We start from the raw sequence: 16908 nt of genomic DNA on the forward strand, positions 1-16908 counted from the left end.
AACAGAAGACCTAAACAGATACTTCTCTGAAGAAGACATGCAGATGACTAGTAAACAGATGAAAAAATGCTCAATGTTATTGATTACTAGAGAAATTCAAATCAAAACTACAATGAAGTATTATTGACTCACACCAGTCAGAATGGGCATCATCAAAATACCGACAAACAACAAATTCTGGAGAGGATGTGGTGAAAAGGGAACTTTCTTATACTATTGGTAGGAATGTAAATTGATACAGCCACTATGTAGAACAGTATGGAGAGTCCTTTAAAAACTAGGAATAAAACTACCATGAAAGTGAAGTGAAAGTGTTAGTCATGTTTGATTCATTTTGACCCCAAGGCCTGCAGTCTACCAGGCTGCTCTGTGCATGGAATTCTCAAGGCAAGAATACTGGAGTGAGTAGCCATTCCCTTTTCTAGGGGATCTTCCCCACTCTGGGATTGATCCCAGGTCTCACACATTGCCAGCAGATTCTTTACTGTCTGAACCACCTAAAACTACCATATACCCAGAAATCCCTCTCCTGGGCATATACTCTGAGAAAACCATAACTGAATAAGACACAAGTACCCCAATACTCATTGAAGCACAATATGCAATAGCCAGGACATAGAAACAACCTAGATGTCCATCTACAGATGAACATATAAAGAAGCTTTGGTACGTATATTCAATGGAATATTACTCAACCATAAAAAAAGAATGAATTTGAGTCAGTTCTAGTGAGGTGGATGAACCTAGAATCTGTTATACAGAGTGAAGTAAGTCAGAAAGGGAAACAAATGTCATATGTTTACACACACACACACACACACACACACACAAACACACACACATGAAATCTAGAAAAATGGTATTAATGAGCTTATTTGTAGGGAATAAATGGTGATGCAAATATATAGACTGAACTTGTGGACACAGTGGGGGAAGAAAAGAGTGGGAAAAATGAAGAAAGTAGCCTCAACACATATATACTACCATGTATAAAATAGACAGCTAGTGAGAAGTTGCTGCATAACACAGGGAGCTCAGCTTGGCACTCTGTGACGACCCAGAGGGGAGGGATGGGAAGATGGGATGAAGGCTCAAGAGGGAGGTGCTATATGTATAATTATGGCTGATTTGTGCGTCTAGTCAAGGCTATGGTTTTTGCAGTGGTCATGTATAGATGTAAGAATTGGACTGTGAAGAAAGCTGAGTGCCGAAGAATTGATGCTTTTGAACTGTGGTGTTGGAGAAGACTCTTGAGAGTTCCTTGGACTGCAAGGAGATCCAACCAATCCATTCTGAAGGAGATTAGCCCTGGGATTTCTTTGGAAGGAATGATGCTAAAGCTGAAACTTCAGTACTTTGGCCACCTCATGCAAAGAGTTGACTCATTGGAAAAGACTCTGATGCTGGGAGGGATTGAGGGCAGGAGGAGAAGGGGACAACAGAGGATGAGATGGCTGGATGGCATCACTGACTCGATGGATGTGAGTCTGAGTGAACTCCAGGAGTTGCTGATGGACAGGGAGGCCTGGTGTGCTGCGATTCATGGGGTTGCAAAGAGTCGGACATGACTAAGTGACTGAACTGAACTGAACTGTGTTGTTGTACAGCAGAAACCAACACAACATTGTAAATCAATTTTTCCTCAAATTAAAAAAAAAAGAAAAGGCTAGAGCTTGAACTTTTAGCACCCTGCCATATTGCTTTCCTATGTTCTGCCAAACTGTTTCATTATCTTAAGCTACAATTTCAAGCCACCTGTTCCAGGGAATGAATCACTCAAGTTACTTTTCAAGTGTACAATACTACTTTTACAAATATTTAATAAACCCTTGTGTTGATGAGAAATCAAATTTACTCTGTATGGCTTTACCAGGAAAAATGAGGCTCAATGGCTGAAAAATATCAACAGCCAGATTTTAGCTTAATGTGGGAATGAATTTTGTATTCATTAGAATGCTGCAATGAATGGAACCAGCTATTTTATGAATATAACAAGCAGAAGTTATTGTTCAAACAGAGGTTGTGATGCCAAAAACTCTGCCTCTATATTCCAGTACCAGATTGAAACTTGGAGACAGAGTTTTGGGTGAAGTAGAAAAGAACAGCTTTATTTCTTTGCCAGGCAAAGGGGTACACAGTGGGCTCATGCCATGAAAAAACTCAGGGCTTTGGTGGGGAGACTTACTGCAATGGTTCAAGGGCAGTATTACTGTTAAGGATCAGACTGTGTGCAAGGCCTGCATTTCTTTAATCTGGCGTAGGTGGTCTTCTGGTGAGCTTTTGTGGTTTTTGACGTTATCAAACTATGACCTTCTCTCAGAAATAAAGAATGCTTCATCAAGTAGTTAACATCTTCCGTGTGTCGTAGGTTTTAGTTCTGCTGCTGCTGCTGCTGCTAAGTCGCTTCAGTCGTGTCTGACTCTGTGCGACTCCATAGACGGCAGCCCACCAGACTCTCCCGTCCCTGGGATTCTCCAGGTAAGAGCGCTCGAGTGGGTTGCCATTTCCTTCTCCGACGCATGAAAGTGAAAAGAGAAAGTGAAGTTGCTCAGTCGTGTCCGACTCATCGCAGAAGAGCTCAAAAATATTGTTACATGTATCCCTTGAGTCAGAATCAGGGCCCTACCCCAAGACTGCACTGTTGTTTCTTGACTGTTCCTCCCTTGTCTCTGCACCCCTTCCCTTCTCTGACTAGCAACAGTTTGAACCTGCCCTTTGGAACTCAGGGAAAGTCATGGAGACTGAAGCCTATTTACTACAAACAAGGAACACAGAAAGGCTTCTGTGCCCAGGAACTCCACAGGGTTTTGCTTAGTTTCAAGGGGGCTTTCTGTCCTGAGTCCCTAAAATTATGGCTATTCTGAAATTTTACAATTTGATAACCAACAGATCTGAGTAAATGGCAAGTGAGTACAGCCTTTGACAAGCATTGCCCTCCATGGTGACTCCACACTGACTGGAAGCTAATCAATTTCTTAAAACAATAGTTTAGAAACAAAAGCAACTATCATAACTTAAAAGAATGCCTGTCTTGGGCTTGCTCTCTTGCTTACTCTTATTCTATCCCCTTTCTTAAATCTTTTCTCCATCTCAGTTATGAAGTTCAATTGTTCTTCCCTTATGGGTCATCTCAAGTCACATCTCCTCCACAAAGCTTTTCCAGGCAGTCTTGGGCCTTGACACTTTCCACTCTTTAAACTCTTGTAATACTCTCACTCTGAAAACTGATACATTTCTAATTGCAAGGTACACACTATATAAGAGTTACCCATTTGCAGAACAGTCATTGACTACTCAGAACAAAAATAATCAAGAAAAGACTTCAGAAAGGAAAATGTGACCTAAGTTAAAGCCTAAAATACCTACTTTCAGCCCGGGAGAGTAGCAAATCTGGACATCTGTTCTGATGGGTCCCTGGCAAGAAGGAAGGAGGAAAGAAAGACAAGCAGTGGAAAGGAAAAAGGGAAGAACGGAAGAAAGCAAAAGGGGGCCAGGCATTGTTGTGGAATGGTGAAGAAACTTGACTGATGAGAACAATGTGCATCTGTGTTGAGGATATTGGAACAAGTGAGCAGTACTGTCTCAAATTATGAAGAGCCCAGAAAGCCAGGATGAGAACTTGAGGCTGGTTGTGGAGACATTTATAACATTCTAAATAATATTAACATTTTTTGTGGCTTCTTTATTAGATAGCAAGTCATGTGAGAGTATAGTTCTCAGTCTATTTTTCTTGATATTCTCAGTTGTGTTAGCTCAGTGTGTGCTTTAATTGTGTGAAGAATAAATAAGCAAATGAATTAACTACTGTCTGCTCCATTCATTCCAGAGATGAACTGATCTTTTGCACCTTGCTGACATCCTGGTGCTAGCCACAAGTTGGCCTCTCTCTCATGTACAGGATCCAAGATAATGTGAATATTTCTCCAATGTAACACTACAAAGATAAATTTAATGAAGTTTCTCCTCTGGAGGGTATTTATTATGATATCAACTTCACCTCTCCAGTGCTATTCCAAAACCCCTACTCCCAGGCTACACTGGTAGCCAATTAATGAGTCATGTTCTTGGATATGAATTAAAATGGAATGGAAAGCTTAATAATCACAGAACTTTAGAATGTACCCTGTCCCTGAAAAATCCTTTTATTAACAATCTTTCAGTCCCTTTTTTCTAACTAAAATATCTGTGTATCAATTATAATGCATCCTTCAGAAGATTCACATGCTGAATTTGAGCTCTGTGAAAGAGGAGGAGGAGGCAAGGAAGTCTGACTTCAAACAGTATCTCTGTCACCTAGTGATCCTGCAATTTTGGACAAATTATGTCCTCTAAGTCTCAGTTTCTTCATCTGTAAAATTTCAATAACAAAGCTTACTCTACATTTTTGTACATTGTAGTGGAAACCTTTTTATATATCAGTTTCAGCTATATATGTATGTATTTTTAACCTAAGTACTAATAGGATTTCATCTAAAATAACATCTCAGTTCTTTCCCTAGGGAAACAGATCTGTCATCTCCAAGAAAGCCTATTGCTCTAAACCTTTTTAATTCCATTCTTCTATTATAAGGTAACTTTCTCCTTTGTCATCCTCTTAGAGTCCAGTATTTATCTAATAACATAATTTTTCATTCTGGTATTTTAACAGAACACTCCTCTGTAATAAAATATTTCCATGTTAAACTAGCATATCTTACTAGGATATCTTGCCCTTAGGAGTATATTTAATCTTAATATTCTTAAAAATTATAAAACTGGTAAATCTAATCTGGTAGAAAGCCAGCAGGAGAGAAAGTTTAGGTTTAAAAACATCTGTGCGTGCATGCTAAGTCCCTTCAGTTAAGTCTGACTCTTTGCGACCCTATGGACTGTTGCTCACCAGTTTCCTCTATTCATGGGATTTTCCAGGCAGGAATACTGGAGTGGGTTTCCATGCCCTTCTCCAGGGGATCTTCCCAACCCAGGGACTGAACCCACATCTCCTGTGGCTACTTCATTGCAGGCAGATTCTTTACTGCTCAGCCACCAGGGAATCCCAAGGTAGCTTTAAATTTCTTAAATTTCCTCTGCATAGGCAAGTAATAGTGAGTTAACAGTGACCTTGTCATTGGGGTCAAAGCCAACAAGATGTATTTCAGCACAATAAAGTCATACACTTAGGATCAAAATACCAGTTTTATAAATAGAATGTGATGCTTGTTTTGATAATATTCACCTGCAAAATATGTGACAGTATTAACTGAGCCAAGCTAGGGGTATTTCAAAAGCTAACACAAAATTAGGTCAGTCACATTTATGTATCTATGAATCCAACATCCTGAGACAATATAAATTGACTCTACTGTGATAATGAGATATATCTGTTTTTTTAAATTGTGTTGGTTTTGCCATACATGAACGTGAATCTGCCATGGGTGTACACATGTTCCCCATCCAGGACCCCCCTCCCACCTCCCTCCCCATACCATCCCTCTGGGTCATCCCAGTGCACCAGCCCCAAGCATCCTGTATTCTGCATTGAACCTGGACTGGCGATTCATTTCTTATATGATATTATACATGTTTCAATGCCATTTGCACAAATCATCCCACCCTGTCCCTCTCCCACAGAGTCCAAAAGACTGTTCAATATATCTGTCTATTTTGCTCTCTCGCATACAGGGTTATCCTTACCATCTTTCTAAATTCCATATATATGTGTTAGTATACTGTATTGGTGTTTTTCTTTCTGGTTTACTTCACTCTGTATAATCGGCTCCAGTTTCATCCACCTCATTAGAACTGATTCAAATGTATTCTTTTTAATGCCAATCAAGAGTACGAAAAGTCTAAAAATCTTGTCAAGTGAGACCTGTAAACAGGGATTTCTAGACTGGAGGATAGAAATAATAAAATTGTTCTTGTAGGGGAGAGAAAAAAAAAGAGATATTTGTCTGTGACTCCAAAAGACCTAATCAAGTTCACTTGTTAGAAACTGTTGGACATAACCATTTTGCTGCATATAAGTGAGAAATTTCTGATACATGGAGCTATAGAAATTGAAATTGTTGATTTTATGAAGAAATGACTTATTTCTGAAAATTCAGTGTCTAGTATTGTTCTTGACGCATGGTAATAGAAGGAAGGAAGGAAGGGAGTTGTCTTAACTGGCAGCTGGAGCCAGTCCTTTCTCATCTGAATTGATCAGGATTTTTCATCAAAACCATATTATCTGGACTTTTATACAGAAAGTCTTCTCAATCATCATCTGGCCTACTTCTCTATCTTAAACAGACTCATTTACAATAAAATTCCACTTAGAATTTACCTATGTCAGAAAAATTAGGCCATCATAGAATTGTTCATTGTTTTTTGCCTTTTCGTGCTGTTCATGGGGCTCTCAAGGCAAGAATACTGAAGTGGTTTGCCATTCCCTTTTTCAGTGGACCATGTTTTGTCAGAACTCTCCACAATGACCCATCCATCTTGGGTGGCCTTACATGGCATGGCTCATAGTTTCATTGAGTTAGACACGCTGTGGACCATGTGATCAGTTTGGTTAGTTTTCTGTGATTGTGGTTTTCATTCTGTCTTCTCTCTGATGGATAAGAGGCTTATGGAAGCTTCCTGATGGCAGAGACTAATTGAGGGGGAAACTGGGTCGTGTTTTGATGGGCAGGGCCATGCTCAGTTCAGTTCAGTTGCTCAGTCGTGTCCGACTCTTTGCGATCCCATGAATTGCAGCACACCAGGCCTCCCTGTCCATCACCATCTCCCAGAGTTCACTCAAACTCACGTCTATCGCGTAGGTGATGCCATCCAGCCATCTCATCCTCTGTTGTCCCCTTCTCCTCCTGCCTCCAATCCCTCCCAGCATCAGAGTCTTTTCCAATGAGTCAACTCTTCTCATGAGGTGGCCAAAGTACTGGAGTTTCAGCTTTAGCATCATTCCTTTCAAAGAACACCCAGGGCTGATCTCTTTTAGAATGTACTTGTTGGATCTCCTTGCTGTCTAAGGGACTCTCAAGAGTCTTCTCCAACACCACAGTTCAAAAGCATCAATTCTTCGGCACTCAGGTTTCTTCACAGTAAATCTTTTTTTATTTTTTTTACTTTACAGTACTGTATTGGTTTTGCCATACATCAACATGAATCCGCCACGGGTGTACATGAGTTCCCAATCCTGAACTCCCCTCCCACCCCCCTCCCCAGATCATCTCTCTGGGTCATCCCAGGGCACCAGCCCCAAGCATCCTGTATCCTGTATCGAACTTAGACTGGCGATTCATTTCTTACATGATAGTATACATGTTTCAATGCCATTCTCCCAAGTCATCCCACCCTCTCCCTCTCCTACAGAATCCAAAAGTCTGTTCTATACATCTGTGTCTCTTTTGCTGTCTCGCATACAGGGTTATCCTTACCATCTTTCTAAATTCCATATATATGTGTTAGTATACTGTATTGGTGTTTTCTTTCTGGTTTACTTCACTCTGTATAATCGGCTCCAGTTTCATCCACCTCATTAGAACTGATTCAAATGTATTCTTTTTAATGGCTGAGTATATACTCCATTGTATATATGTACCACAGCTTTCTTATCCATTCATCTGCTGATGGACATCTAGGTTGTTTCCATGTCCTGGCTATTATAAACAGTGCTGCGATGAACATTGGGGTACACATGTCTCTTTCAATTCTGGTTTCTTAAGTGTGTATGCCCAGCAGTGGGATCTTTAATCCAATTTTCCATTGATGGGCAGGGCTGTGTTCCCTCCCTGTTGTTTGACCTAAGACCAAACTATGGTGGAGGTAATGAAGATAATGGAGGCCTCCTTCAAAACCTCCCATGCATGCACTGCCACACTCAGTGCTCCCAAACCTGCAGCAGGCCACTGTTGACCCATGCTTCCACCAGAGACTCCTGGACACTCATGGGCAAATCTGGGTCAGTCTCTTGTGGGGTCACTTCTGCTTAATTGACTATGCCAAAGGCTTTGACTGTGTGGATCACAACAAATTGGAAAATTCTTCAAGAGATAGGAATACCAGACCACCTGACCTGCCTTCTGAGAAATCTGTATGCAGGTCAAGAAGCAACAGTTAAAACTGGACATGGAACAACAGACTGGTTCCAAATTGAGAAAGGAGTATGTCTAGCTGTATGTTGTCACCCTGCTTATTTAACTTATATGTAGAGTAAATAATGCAAAATGCTGGGCTGGATGAAACACAAGCTGAAATCAAGATTGCTGGGAAAAATACCAATAACCTCAGATATGCAGATGATACCACCCTAAAGGCACAAAGCGAAGAGGAACTAAACAGTCTCTTGATGAAAGTGAAAGAGGAGAATGAAAAAGTTGGCTTAAAGCTCAACATTCAGAAAACGAATATCATGGCATCTGGTCCCGTCACTTCATGGGAAATAGATGGGGAAACAGTGGAAACAGTGGCCAACTTTATTTTTGGGGGGGCTCCAAAATCACTGCAGATGGTGACTGCAGCCATGAAATTAAACGATGCTCCTTGGAAGAAAAGCTAAAACCAACCTAGACAGCATATGAAAAAGCAGAGACATTACTTTGCCAACAAAAGTCCGTCTAGTCAAAGCCATGGTTTTTCCAGTAGTTATGTATGGATGTGAGTTGGACTATAAAGAAAACTGAGTGCCGAAGAACTGATGCTTTTGAACTGTGGTGTTGGAGAAGATTCTTGAGAGTCCCTTGGACTGCAAGGAGATCAAACCAATAAATCTTAAGGGAAATCAGTCCTGAATATTCATTTGAAGGACTGATACTGAAGCTGAAACTCCAATACTTTGACAACCTGATGTGAAGAACTGACTCATTTGGAAAGACCCTGATGCTGGGAAAGATTGAAGGTGGGAGGAGAAGCGGATGACAGAGAATGAGATGGTTGGATGGCATCACCGACTCAATGGACATGAGTTTGAGCAAACTCCAGGAGTTGGTGATGGACAGGGAAGCCTGGCATGCTGCAGTCTATAGGGTCACAAAGAGTCAGACAGGACTGAGTGACTGAAATGACTGACTGAAAATTGTTCATTTTCCTTTGAAGCAAAAAGCCTGAAATGTTTCTTCCATGTTATATTTCACATTTCTAACAATAAATTAGACATTGCACAGTGTCAGTTTCTGCAAGCGAAGAAGTATACATACTATTTTTCTGTAAAGTGTGGCTAAAATAAAAGATTGAGGTATGAAACATAAGGATTTTTAATAGAAATATACTTTCTTAAGCCATAAATTAAATTCCACTTAGTTTCTAATATTCAACAGAAGGTAAGTGAGAGGCTGAATTTATTTGAGTTTTGAGTTTTCATGAGTCTAGTCAGAAATTCCTGATACATTTAAAAGTTAAAATTTCAACAGTCAAAACACAAAGTTGTCATTCTATAACGGTCTCTTTAACTTAGAAAATAATGTCTTATTATTCACTATCCCTTTTGATGGACCTGATTAATTGGTTTGTTGGTTGATTTTTGTTTTCCTTATCTAGATCGATCTCAGAACAACCTGAAAGCTAGAATAAGAAAATTTGGATTTAAGTCCTAGATCCACTGACTTATAAATTACCTTGGCTAATTCACATGGCTTCTCTGAGCCTCAGTTTCTCCATATCTAAAATAGGATAAAGTTGTTACTCTTGCTTATCTCTCTAGCTTATTGCCTGAGATATCCTACATTAACATGCTTAGTGACCTATAAATATTTCTAAATAAACATAAAGCATTACTATCCTTACACAAATTTATGGGCAAACAAAAATATCCTTATTCTGTTTTTAAGGAGCAAATTGGGATTGAATTCCTTCCCAGATTCACAAGGTATTCACTGTTGTGACCACTGAGTAGTCAGGGGCATCACAGAGCTATGGTAATGGGACCAAGTTCCATCTTTCTGTTGAATGACTAAAGCAGTAGTAATTTATGAGTTGAAGCAGTTTCCTATTTGTAATAATATATTTCATAAACTATTTTCTATATTGTAATTACTATGCATAGTTTGAAAAATAATTTGATATTGTTTTAAAGTATGGAAGTCTGAGCAAATACAAAACTACATAATCACTCTTATGATACCATGCTTTATGTAATTATTGATGAAGAAATGGGATAGGGGTATGCCAGTCTAAATTCTAATCACACTGGACAGCTGTGGTAAGATGAATAATGGCTTCCTAAGGATACTCACATCCTAAACCCCAGAACATGTAAGTGTATTATCTTAAACATAAATTAAATTTTGTAGATGTGTAACATTAAAAATTTTCAGATAGGAAAATTTCCCTGAATTGTCCAGGTGGGCCCAAGATAAATGTCAAGTTCTTTATAAAAGGAAGGCAGGAGAGTCAGAGGTATAAAATAGATGATGACAAAAATGGAAGTCAGAGTAATACAGGGCCAAGAGGCAAGGAATGCAGACAGCCTGTAAAAACTGGAAAAGGCAAAGGAACAGAGTTTTCCCAAGAGCCCCAGAAAGGACATAGCAAATCCTCTGACACCTTGATTTTAGCCTGTGCTGTGCTTAGTTGCTCAATTGTATCTGACTCTTTGCAACCCCATGGACTATAGCCTGCCAGGCTCCTCTGTCCATGGGGCTTCTCCAGGCAAGAGTACTGGAGGGGGTTGCCATGACCACCCCCCTCAGGGGATCTTCCCAACCCAGGGATCAAACCCAGGTCGCCCACATTGTGGGTGGATTCTTTGATGTCTGAGCCACCAGGGAAGCCTACTGAAGCTAATTTTGGACTTTTGACCACCAGAACTATAAGAAAATTAATTTGTGTTGCTTTTAAACCACTAAGATTTTGGTAAAATAAATCACAGTCTTCTCCCTTATTACAACAGAAATAGTAAACTAATATACTAGCTTAAGAAAAATGTTTATATCTGTAAACTAAAATAATTGTTTTAGATGTCCTCAAAGGTCCCTTTCAGTTCTGACATCTTATAGATAGACCCTTTTTCTTATAGCAGTGTAAATAGCAGTTACATAGATAATTAGTGCTATACTCCTTCTCGGAGAAGGCAATGGCAACCCACTCCAGTACTCTTGCCTGGCAAATCCCATGGACGGAGGAGCCTGGTAGGCTGCAGTCCATGGGGTCGCCAGGAGTCGGACACAACAGAGCAACTTTAGTTTCACTTTTCACTTCCATGCATTGGAGAAGGAAATGGCAACCCACTCTAGTGTTCTTGCCTGGAGAATCCCAGGGACGGGGGAGCCTGGTGGACTGCCATCTGTGGGGTCGCACAGAGTCGGACACGACTGAAGCGACTTAGCAGCAGCATACTCCTTCTAGAAATGAGTTTGTTTAGTTTTTTATATTGTCTGTATTTTGCCTTTAGTTTTTGGAAAACTAAGCAGTGGAAAATTCAGCAGTGGCCACAGGACTGGAAAAGGTAACTTTTCATTTCATTCCCAAGGATGGGCAATGACAAAGAATGTTCAAATTACTGCACAATTGCACTCATTTCACATGCTGGCAAAATAATGTTCAAAATTCTCCATGCCAGGCTTCAACACTACATAAACCAAGAACTTTCAGATGTAAAAGTTGTGCTTAGAAAAGGCAGAAGAACCAGAGATCAAATTGCCAACATTCATTGGATCACAGAAAAGCAAGAGAATTCTAGAAAAACGTCTACTTCTGGTTCATTAAATACGCTAAAGCCTTTCATGGTGTATATCACAGCAAACTGTGGAAATACTTGAAGAGATGGGAATACCAGACCACCTTACCTGACTCCTGAGAAACCTGTATTCAGGTCAAGAAGCAACAGTTAGAACCAGACATGGTTCCAAATTGGGAAAGGAGTACGTCAAGGCTGCATATTGTCACCCTGTTTATTTAACCTATATGCAGAGTACATTATGTGGAATACTGGACTGGTTGAAGCACAAGCTGGAATCAAGATTGCAGGGAGAAATATCAATAACCTTAGATATGCAGATGACACCACCCTCATGGCAGAAAGTGAAGAGGAACTAAAGAGCCTCTTGATGAAAGTGAAAGAAGAGAGTGAAAAAACTGACTCAAAACTCATCATTCAAAAACTAAGATCATGGCATCCAGTCCCATCACTATTCATGGCAAATAGATGGGGAAACAATGGAAACAATGACAGACTTTATTTCTTTGGGCTTCCCTGGTGGCTCAGAGGTTAAAGCGTCCGCCTCCAATGCGGGAGACCCGGGTTCGATCCCTGGGTTGGGAAGCTCCCCTGGAGAAGGAAATGGCAATCCACTCCAGTATTCTTGCCTGGAGAATCCCATGGACGGAGAAGCCTAGTAGGTTACAGTCCATGGGGTCGCAAAGAGTCAGACACGACTGAGCGACTTCACCTTACCTCACCCTAAAATTACTGTAGATTGTGACTGCGGGCATGAAATTACAAGATGCTTCCTCCTTGGAATAAAAGCTCTGACCAACCTAGACAGCATATTAAAAAGCAGAGGGAGGGGGGTTCAGGATGGGGAACACATGTATACCTGTGGCGGATTCATGTCGATGTATGGCAAAACCAATACAATATTGTAAAGTAATTAACCTCCAATTAAAATAAATAAATTTAAATTTAAAAATAAATTTATATTTAAGAAAAAAAAAAAGAGACATTACTTAGCTGACAGAAGTTAATCTAGTCAAAGCTATGGTTTTTCCAGCAGTCATGTATGGATGTGAGAGTTGGACTATAAAGAAAGCTGAGCACCAAAGAACTGATGCTTTTGAACTGCAGTGTTGGAGAAGACTCTTGAGAGTCCCTTGGACTGCAAGGAGATCAAACCAGTCAGTCCTAAAGGAAATCAATCCTGAATATTGAACCTCCATCCATAGTTCTTCAGGGACTTTGTCTATCAGATCTAATTCCTTGAATCTATTTGTCACTTCCACTATATAATCAAAAGGGATTTGACTTACATCAAAGCTGAATAGCCTAGTGGTTTCCCTATGTTCTTCAATATAAGTCTGTATTTTGCAATAAGTAGTTCATGATCTGAGCCACAGTCAGCTCCCGGTCTTGTTTTTGCTGATTGTCTAGAGTTTCTTCATCTTCAGCTGCAAAGAATATAATCAATCTGATTTTGGTATTGGCCATTTGGTGATGTCTATGCGTAGAGTCATCTATTGTATTGTTGGAAGAGGGTGTTTGCTGTGAGTGCATTCTGTTGGCAAAACTGTTAGATTTTGCCCTGTTTCATTTTGTACTCCGAGACCAAACATGCCTGTTACTCCATGTATCTCTTGACTTCCAACTTTTGCATTCCAGTCCTTTATGATGAGTAGGACATCTTTTTTTGGTGTCAGTTCTAGGAGGTATTGTAGGTCTTCATAGAATCATTCAACTTCATCTTCTTCAGCATTGTAGTTGGGGCGTAGACTACTGTGATGTTGAGTGGTTTGCCTTGGAAACGAACAGAGATCATTCTGTCATTTTTGAGGTAGCATCCAAATACTTAATTTTGGACTCTTTTGTTGACTATGAGGGGCTACTGCATTCCTTCTAAGGAATTCTTGTCCACAGTAGTAGATATAATGGTCATCTGAATAAAAATCACCCATTTCCGTCCATTTTAGTTCACTGATTCCTAAAATGTCAATATTCACGCTTACCATCTCCTGTTTGACGACATCCACTTTACCTTGATCCATGAACCTAGCATTCCAGGTTTCTATGCAATATTTTTCTTTCTAGTATTGGACTTTACTTTTAGCACAAAATACAACCACTAGTGGCATCATTTCTGCTTTGGTTCAGCCTCTTTATTCTTTCTGTAGCTATTTCTCCACTCTTCCCCAGTAGTGTATTGGACACCTACCAACCTGCGGGGCCATCTTGCAGTGTCATATCTGTTTGCCTTTTCTTACTGTTCATGGGGTTCTCATGACAAGAATACTGAAGTGGCTTGCCATTCCCTAATCCAGTGGACCACATTTTGTCAGGCCCTTACTAGCAGGGACAGGCCCTTCAGCTGCTCAACATTGCTGGATGATATCCCTGGTGCCCTGGCTGTCCCACTGTTTGTCCTTGTTGAGCATGTAAACCTTCACTGGCGATCTGGTGTCAGTCAACGTGCAGCCAGTGGTCAAGGCAAAGGCCCTGCTGGAGTGGCTGGGAAGGGGGTCCAGGGAAGCTAGAGCTGATGTTGGAGAATGCCCAGGAGCAGAGGGCATTCCAGCTTCACCACTGACACTAGCCACCCTGGACCCGATAGGCTGTCCAGGAGCAAAAGTTGTGGTACATATATATAATGGAACATTCAGTTCAGTTCAGTTGCTCAGTCGTGTCCAACTCTTTGCAACCCCATGAATCACAGCACACCAGGCCTCCCTGTCCATCACCAACTCCCGGAGTTCACTCAGACTCACGTCCATCAAGTCAGTGATGCCATCCAGCCATCTCATCCTCTGTCGTCCCCTTCTCCTCCTGCCCCAAATCGCTCCCAGCATCAGAGTCTTTTCCAATGAGTCAACTCTTCACATGAGGTGGCCAAAGTATTGGAGTTTCAGCATTAGCATCATTCCTTCCAAAGAACATTCAGGGCTGATCTTCTATAGAATGGATTGGACTCCTTGCAGTCCAAGGAACTCTCAAGAGTCTTCTCCAACACCACAGTTCAAAAGCATCAATTCTTCGGTGCTCAGCTTTCTTCACAGTCCAACTCTCACGTCCATACATGACTACTGGAAAAACCATAGCCTACTCAGCCATGAAAAGGAATGAAGTTGAGTCAATTCTAGTGAGGTGGCTGAACCTTGAACCTATTATACAGAATGAAGTTAAGTCAGAAAAAGAAAAGCAAGTATCATATATTAATGCTTATATAAGGAATCTAAAAAAAGGATACTGAAAAACCTATTTGTTGGGCAGCAATAGAGGCACAGATAGAGAGTAGACTTGTGGAAACAGTGGGGGAAGAAGAGAGTGGAACAGATTGAGATAGTAGCATTGAAACATGTACATTACCCTATGTAAGTTAGATAGCCAGTGGGAATTTGCTATATGAGTCTGAGAGCTCACCCAGTGCTCTGTGACAACCTAAAGGGGTAGGATGGGGTGGGAGGTGGAAGGGAGTTTCCAGAGGGAGGAGAAACATGTATACTTATGACTAATTCATACTAATGTATGGCAGAAACCAATACAACGTTGTAAAGCAATTATCTTCCAATGACAAATTTAAAAAAAGAAAAATACACCCTTATAGAAACATGCAGACTGACGTTTGATCAAATATCTGGGCACTCCATGGCCCACTCAATTAGACACCTGAAATCAACTGTCACAATCTCATCTTAACCAATTACATCTGCAAAGACCATATTTCCAAATAAGAACACATTCTGAGGTTTCAGGTAGACACGAGTTTTGGTAGGATGCTATTCTGCCCGTTATACCCTCTTCGTGTCCCATTCTGTGAAATGAGGGCCTGGATGCTGAGGAATGCTTCTCATGCTACAGTTCTGTTGGAGAATTTTTCTGGTTGGAGGCAGGTCGTCTACGACTGCTGGTGCTGATAAGATTGGGAAATGCTGCTTTGAATACAATTGGACAGGTTTCTTTACCACTAATTCTTGCTGAGTCTTTATGTCATAAAAGAGCACTGTGAGTCTTCAGGAGATGAGGCAGCAACTATGATTTTCCAGGGCTTATTGATCACAGAAACTTCCATCTTCTATTTTTCTTGGCTTCCCTATGGTGACCTCCCAACCCAGAGTTCCCTGGAACTCAGTCTTAGAAACACTAGACAATGATATCTAAGGAGTATTCAATTTCCAATAATCTATGGTTTTATCAATCATTAGTTTTCCAACCTCCTCTTAAAGAATAAACTCCTCATAGACTTCTAGTTTTACTTCAAATTAGATTTATCATATTGTTATTTAAATATGAAAAACCAGAAAACTACATATAAATCCCTTATACTTCTCTTAGAAAACTATGAAATGCAAACAAATATGCAAGGTAATTTCAAAGAAAATCAATTAAATTTAAAATTAACACTAATTTAAATGTAATCATTTTGCTGGAATTATATCACTGTTCCAATGCATATTTGGTATGTTCTGTCCTGGGGTAATTCAAAAATTTGGCAAAACATGCCACAGTTGATTTGATTCTCCCACCGGTTTTTTCTATTCAAATTTCAGGAATACTTTATTTGCACATCTCCTAGTGTTGCTCCCTCATGATAGGAACTCATCATTTATGTATTTCTTGTATCACTGCTATTCTCCTATTACTGGTAAGCACTTGATAGTTCTCCTTTGTATCAACGGAATAATAAACACAGACAAAGCTATGACAGTTGTGGGTAGGTTATTAAATAGCCATCCAAAAGATTCAGAGAGTTTGTCTTTTCTTTAGATTATATTAGACTAAAATTGAAATATATATGTATACACATATGTGAAGTAAAAAAAATATAATAAAGAACCCACAAACACCACAGGTTGTCTGCAGATCTCTTTAATTCCTTGTAGTCATTTAAAAAGTGCCAACTATCAGTGCTTCTGGTTCTCTCACAATTAGCTAAAATTTCTTCAGCAGAGACCTACCCTGCTCTTTCCTTTCATTCTCTTCCTAGGGATCAAGGAGTCAAAAATACATATGAAAGTGATTCTCATTTATAGATCTTAACTACTTGTCTCTATTCAGAAGATCATGACCATAAACTTTTCCTTTATGTAGCTATATAAAAATCTGTGTACAACTAGAAGTATTATGTGACTGCTGCTGCTGCTGCTAACTCGCTTCAGTCGTGTCGGACTCTGTTCAACCCCAGAGAGGGCAGCCCACCAGGCTCCCCCGTCCCTGGAATTCTCCAGGCAAGAACACTGGAGTGGGTTGCCATTTTCTTCTCCAACGCATGGAAATGAAAAGTGAAACTAAAGTCGCTCTGT

At 40.2% G+C, this 16908-nt stretch overlaps 1 non-coding gene across 1 annotated transcript; it reads left to right on the top strand.

Annotated features, from left to right (window-relative positions):
• Positions 1 to 12151: 12151 nt before the first annotated feature.
• Positions 12152 to 12223, top strand: TRNAW-CCA (transfer RNA tryptophan (anticodon CCA)). Its single transcript has one exon. It is a non-coding gene; the product is annotated as a tRNA-Trp (tRNA).
• The last annotated feature ends 4685 nt before the right edge of the window (positions 12224 to 16908 follow it).

The sequence above is a fragment of the Budorcas taxicolor genome, chromosome 22, assembly GCF_023091745.1.
Source record: "Budorcas taxicolor isolate Tak-1 chromosome 22, Takin1.1, whole genome shotgun sequence".
In the NCBI taxonomy this organism is placed as follows: Eukaryota; Metazoa; Chordata; class Mammalia; order Artiodactyla; family Bovidae; genus Budorcas; species Budorcas taxicolor.